This window comes from Camelus bactrianus, chromosome 31 (genome assembly GCF_048773025.1).
Source record: "Camelus bactrianus isolate YW-2024 breed Bactrian camel chromosome 31, ASM4877302v1, whole genome shotgun sequence".
Taxonomy (NCBI): Eukaryota; Metazoa; Chordata; class Mammalia; order Artiodactyla; family Camelidae; genus Camelus; species Camelus bactrianus.
The window spans coordinates 18,181,785-18,188,787 of record NC_133569.1 but is presented as its reverse complement, the minus strand read 5'-3'; positions in this window follow the sequence as shown (position 1 = coordinate 18,188,787).

The following is a 7,003-nucleotide window of genomic DNA, read 5'->3' as shown; positions in this document are numbered from 1 at the left end:
GTTGAACTTACCTGTATAGTCAGTGAGCTACCTTTGTGGACTTTATTTAAAGCAGGGAAATGATTGAAGAACTAAGTTTTAGATGGATATGAAAGGGTGAAGAAAAGAGGACCGGAGACCAAATATCAGTAAGTTCTCGAAGGAATAAGGGCCCTGCCGGGGTGGATTTGGGAGATTGGAGCTCAGTCAACGGGCCAAGGTGGATTGAGTGAGGAAGAAGGCAGGCGGGATCTCTCTGGGGTTTTTTTTGTTTTGTTTTTTGGCCTGAGTGTTTATTGACGCCTGAGAAAGTGAAGAGCGGAGGAGGAATGAAGAGGTAGGGGAGAGAAAGGTGATTGCAGATTTGAATACATTTGACCTGGTTTGGATGTAACTGGTAGACAAAGAGCTCAAACTAAGGAGAAAGGTCCGGAGTGGAAATGAAACACGCACACGCATGTATATTCTGTCACATTTGAAGACTGCACCATGGGGACAGATGAGAGGGGTCAGCCAAATGAGCAGGGAAGTCCAGCATATGAAGACCAGGCAGAAGAGCAGCTCAAAAAGGTGAGTGATGTAAGTAGTGTGGTAGGAGGCCCTCCCCCCAGAGAGGAGGTGGTGACCTACATCCTGTCCGATGTGGTGGTCAAAGAGCGTGAACTGAAGAGAAGCTTTTGCCTTGGCATTTGAATCACTGCTGATCTTTGCAAGACCATTTTCTCTTGGGGTCCGAGGTCAGATTGTATTGGGTCAGTGAATGAATAGCAATGAAGAAAGTGTTGGCTTTTCTCAGTAAACTTGGAGATGAACAAAACAAGAGGGAATGTTTCCAAGAGGAGACGGGGGCGGTAGGGTTGTTTGCTTAGGGTTGGGATATAGAGACCAGAGGAGTGAATTTGCTGGCTAAGGGGAAGGCACAAAGGGAAGGCGCAAGGGAGCAGATAAATAATGGAATAAGGCCCTGGAGGGAGCAGGGGGGATATATTAAGGACTCAGAGGGGAGGTGAACCTTGGAAAGGGGAAGAGGCACTGTTGGAACCATTCAGAATTCACAAAGCCCAAACATTTGTGATAGGAAAAAGGAGGTGAGAGAGGTGAAGAGAGATCTAGGGGGAGCGAAGGGGCAGTAGATTGAGGAAATCCACAGGTGATGGGCTGTTTTCTCCATGAAGACCAGGTCTTTGAAGAGGAAGACGGTGGTAGATGCTAAAGGAAGATGAAACTGTTTTCCATCAACATCTGATCTGAAAGGAGACGGGAACTAAAGCTGAGATTTCTTGGAGCCTTTCCATTGCTCCTGGAGTTCCTCCCTAGTTGAGCTTGATGTTAACCAGGCTGAAACCCCAACCAGGCTCTGCCACCTTTCAGCCTAGGCCATGCTTTCGAGCTGTTAGCTGTGTCGGATTGGACTGAATGATCTCTTGGGACCTTTTAATTCCATAATTGCTGTCAATAAATTCCAGTTCAGTCTAAAAATCAGGATTGAGAATGGCTGAATTAGGTATTATGAACATCTTGTACATATTACTTTATATTTGGTAGGAAAACAAGTATGTGTGTTTTTCTGAGTGTCCTCTTTATGTCTCTTGGTAAATGGACAAGATAACAAATCAGAATGCAGGGGAAAAGCTATAAATTCTGGGTGTAGATGAGCTAGGGTTCCAGATCACAAATGATTAATCAGTTAGCAAGTTCCATTTCTGACGTTTCAACGGGCGCGTGTTTTAGCCCTGGGACGATTTATTGCGCCTCAGCTCCGTGAGGGGTAGGGAGTTCGAAGTCTTAACCACTTTTCTAGGTAAATTATAAAATTTAGTGAAATCTTTGGAGTGGGGAGGACAATTTAAAGACAACCATGTCCTCTAATTCATGTATTGTTATTTCTTTCTTAGAAGGGTAGAAACACAAACATAAAGACCGTGAAATCAGCCAGTTTATACGTTCAAATCAAGGGGAAAACAGTTTTGCCAAAGGCCTCATTTCTCCAGCTGAAAAGGCAGAAAGGGCTTGATCAGAAGTGAGTGGACAATGGCAAGTCCTAGAAAATAACTTATAAAGAGCATTTGAGCTGTTTCCAAGGGTTCTGAGTAAGTGCTAATGGCTCGTGAAGCCGCTGATCAATTCTTAAAGACAAACGCAAATTTGAAGTTGGCTTAAGTGAACTGAGGTTGGAAACTTGGGAAGAGGGAAGAAGGGCTACCAATCACATCAGAAATAATTTGGTTCCCACTTTGCGAAAGATACACCTTTTCTGCAGTCTGCATCATTTTTTTGTAAATGCTCTGCAAACCAAAATGTCTTTACTTCCTCCACCTCAGTGCATTTTCCCTCCACTCCACTTCGTGGGCTGTCCTCAACTCCCACTCCTAGCGTGAGTATGGAAAACCTGTGGGTAGATTTAGTAAGGAAACAAACGACAGTTTTTTAAGCAGATTCCAAAGGAGATTGTGCCGCACAGCCAAGATTTTGAATCGCTGACTCACAGGAAGATGCCCACCGCTGTAATCAAGGTAGATCTCCTCTGGACCCCAGACCCGTATTACCAGCGACCATGGGCGTCTTAAATTTATGTCCTGACTTCATCTTCTACACCTCTCCCGCTCCCCCTTTCCTTCTGTGTACCCATCTTCTTACGTGGTCTGTGAGCTACGCAAGGTGTCCCTTCAGTTGCATAAACCAAATTGGGAAACTTGCCAATTACTTTCCTTTTCCACCCGTACATCCATCAGTCACCATGGCCTCTTAATTCCACCTTCAAAATAGCTCCGCCTGTTTCTCCCCACCGTCCTCTACCTTAATCCAGGCCCCTCCAACCCCCCACCTTTCTTGGACTACAGCGAGAGCCTCCTGACCTATCTCCAGGGCTCTGTGGAAGCAGCCAGAGGAGTTGTTCTGAAATACTAATCTGATTCTATCACTGTGTCATCCTTACATGGTTCGCCACTGTCTGGAGGGCAAAGTTCAAGTTCCCCAGGGTTGCTGCCAGGCCCAGCCTCAGCCTCACATCTCAGGTGGCTGTCCCCCACCTCCTCCCCCATAGAGCTCAGCCCCAGCAGACCTTCTTCCTGCCCTTCTAAATCTTGGCTTTTGTAGGCACTGTTTCCTCTGCCAGGAGAGCCCTTCCCCCATGCCTTGCTCCTCCCTCTTCATCTTTCAGGGCTCAGCTCAGAGTTCACTTCCTCTGAGAAACCTTCCTTGACATCCATCCCCCGACACACTCCACACCCGAGTGGACTGAGTGCCTCGCCTCGAATCTGCGGGAGCATCTGGCATCTGCTCCCACTGGGGCACAGTTCACCCTGAAATTGGATGGCCTCCTTCCGTGTCCGCCTCCCTCGCAGACAGCGAGGCCCTCTAGGCAAGTGCTGTCTCTGCTTGGTCTTCACCCCGGGTCCCAGAATGACACGGCGCTTGTCACCGCAGGCCTGCCAGAAGTAGTGAAAATTCCCAAATCTCACTTTCAACACACAGCTGGTTTCAGCCTAGTTTTATTGAACTTACCTGAAGTGGCATAGCAAGAGAGAGTATTTTGAGATGACTTAGGAGTCAGGAAGGATGGATCTCTAAGGAAGCTGCATAGAATGGCAGCAGATTTTTGAAAATTTCATTTCAGAGAGAGAAGAGGAAAACGTCTAAGAAACACTTCAAGAAAAAAACAAATCTCATGGAAACCTGAAATCTCTTGAAGCAACATGGGTCAAACTGATGATTTAAACTTCTGGTTAAACCCAGAAGCTTCTCTTGGTAGCCCAGCTAGGTGCCTTGTGAGTTTCGTATTAGAATTGTCACATGTCACAAAAGTGGCTCTGTGTGGTCACTGGCTTTAAGAATGGGATTAGAGGTACTGCGAGGTTGGCTTGCATAACATTAAACATGGGACTCATTAATTTCCGCCATGTAACATTGCTAGTGGGTGGGGACTGCATCAGCGACTCGGAATGAGATGGCTGGCCATTGGAGGTGTTTGGCTTAAAATTCAGCCTACAGAGAAAGGTGTGGCAAGTCTGAGACTTTGTGTGTGTGAGTGACTATCTGATACTTTATCCACTGTGTGTTGAGAAAAACTGCATCTGTTGAGGATTTTTTTTTTTTTAAGCCAAGCAGTGTGGTTGCTGTTGGTAGGAGTCCTATCGTAGGTAATTTTATAGATGAAGGAACCAGGGCTCAGAGATCTTAAATAATTTGCCCATATCACACACATAAGAAATTACAGAGTTTGGATGCCAGTTCAAAGCTCAATCACTTTCCAGGGCTCTTTTTCAATCAAGCATCTGAGGTGTCTTAGTTTTTCTGAAATAATTCTGAAGTGTCTATTTATATCCTGAAAATCACAGCTTCTAACCGAAACATTAGACTTCTGTAATAATTAATTTTCTTGAAAACACTTGTCGACTGTTCTAATGGTAGATGGGAAATAACCGAATCGGATCAAATGCTGGGTGGTACTGTCAGAGTGAACGGCATATTTTGTTATATTTGGCAACACTAGCAATCCTTGGGTAAAGATAGAATTTCAGCTCCGAGCCATCCGTTTGGGCATCACTAAGTTCAGCATCATGAATAAATCTGAAAAAGAAAATCCATACACATTTCAACCATTTCTGAAAGTTAGTTTTCATATCATCTGTGCCTTTCTGCATGTGATAATGTTCCTGCCAAAGAATCCGTATTTTGGGTGGGGTGTAAATTCAGGGCGAGAAGAGCGTGAAGAAACTGACAGCATCACTGGCTCCTGAAACATTGCCATGTTAGCCGTGCGATTTAATAAACAAATCACTGTTTTGGGTGAGGAGTGAGGAGCAAGGGAAGGAAGGCAGGAGGGAGGAAGCAAATATGAAAGTGTTGGGGGAGCACTTCGCGTGGACCAGAGATTGAATCCTGAGCGCTTCACAGTCTTTTTTTTTTTTAAATTGAAGTGTAGTTTACAATTTTGTCTGTTTCTGGTGTACAGCATAATTCTTTAATTGAATCCTCACGACAGCCTCTGTGAGGTAGCTGCTCTTCCGGTTTGACAGAAGAGAAAATCTGGGTTCAATGAATGACCCAGATCTTTCCCACGTTTTGGCTCATAGAACAGCTTCTGGATGCTTTGGGGTTTCGTCTGTAGTCAGGTGACCCGTATCTCCAGGTGAGCTGTCCTGCCCGCAATGCACACTCCCTGGTCGCTGTGTCAATATTTTGTTCTTTGATGGATGTGGTTTTTTATCCAGTGGGAAAAGAAATTACGTATTAAGCAGTGAGCGCAGTCTTAAAGGAATTTCCAGCATCAACAAATGCAGTGTTTTCCAAACGTTGGTTTTACTTTGGTGATTTTTGCCATTTAAACGTAAGGTGGACTTGAATGTTTTAAGTTTATTTTGGGGGAGGGGGTAATTAGTTTGTTTATTTATTTGTTTGAATGGAGGTACTGGGGATTGAACCCAAGACCTTATGCATGCTAAACATGCACTCTACCATTGAGCTATACCCTCCCCGTGAATTTTTAAAATTGTTCTGTGTCAAAATAAGGGCTCTTCAGTCCACAAAGGCACCTATGACCCTTTTGTTTCAGCCATTCTTCTAACCAGCGAATATTCATTGTGTACGTGCTGCACACCAGGGACACCTCTGGGACACAAGATTTATAGCTGTTGCATTAGTCAGCTCTGACTAGTGTGGGTTTCCGGTATAGTCTAATGCACATTAGGTCTATTAAAAAGTTCCCTACAAGTGACAGAATCACTGAGAGGGCTGGAGAGCCATTCCACTGAACTAATGGGAACTGCTGAACACCAGGGACTCCATTTTTCAATCCTACCCCCAGGACCTCACTCAGCAGCTCCTGCCAAAGCTGTTTCTGTCCTAGGAACTTGCCCTTGGAGCCACCGCTACCACCACTTCCACCTGAAGGAGAGAAGTGACTTTCCCAACCCTTCCTTCCTGTGTCATCAGTTCTTGACCCCAGATCCTCTGTCGAAGTGCCTGATGGCGGGTTGCTCCTGTCCTCCGTGCAGGAGAGGCTGGGAAACTGAGTGGAGTTGGGGATGGCCTTTCACTTTCCTGTCCCCTTCTACCAGGATTCACTACGTGGTTGATTCTGCTAGCATGGGAAACTCAGGTGCCGGGGGGCTAACAGGAAAGACAGATGTCATCTATGATGGGGCAAAACAGACGTGGAGCTTCCCGTCTAGCAGGGAAATGAATAAATGTTCACACAAATTATTGCAGTTAAGTGTTAAGAAGAAGAAACGGAAATTTTGAGAGCTTATCACACGAGGATTTCAACAAATGTGAGGGAGCAGAGAAAGTGGCCTTAAATCAAGTCCTGAAGGCTGAGAAGCGAGAAAAGAATGGTGGAGAAGAACATTCTAGACATAGGGAGCAGCTCCTGCTCTTAAGGTAAAAGAAAATAACATGTGTGAATAACTGAAAGAAGGTTGGCGTGATGTGATTCCGAGCCTTGGGGTGAAATTGGAGAGGCAGGCAACAGGCAGATTAGGCAGGGTCCAGGAGGCTCGGCAAATGATTGTGGACTTCATTTCAAGAGTTCTGGGAAGTCACTGAAGAATTTTAAATTTTTAAACTTAGGGAATGAACTTGAGAAGAACAAGAATGGATGTGGGATGACGGGTTAGGAGGAGGAGATGATAATGGCTTAAAACTAAATTTGTGGTTGTGAAGATTGGGGGTGGGGGATGGATGTGAGCAATATTCAGGAAGTAAAATCAGTAGGAGGGAGTGAATGCTGAGCTATGTCCCCCAAAGATGAAAAGGGTTACTCTGAGTTTGCCACTGGAGGATGGTTCCACTTCCCGAGGGACCGCCAGTCTAGTGGTCCAGAATGAGGGTGAGGGCTTGTCAGATAACGAAACAGACATGTGGACCAGGTCACTGGATAGATGAGTCTGGAACTCAGAAGAAAGCTGGGCTGCAGACACAGAGTTTGGTCTTAAGCACCAAAAGGATGGCAGATGAAGCCGTGGAGTGGATGCCATGGTCTAGAAGGAGAGAGTGGAAGAGAAGAGGGAAGGTTTGGAAAGAG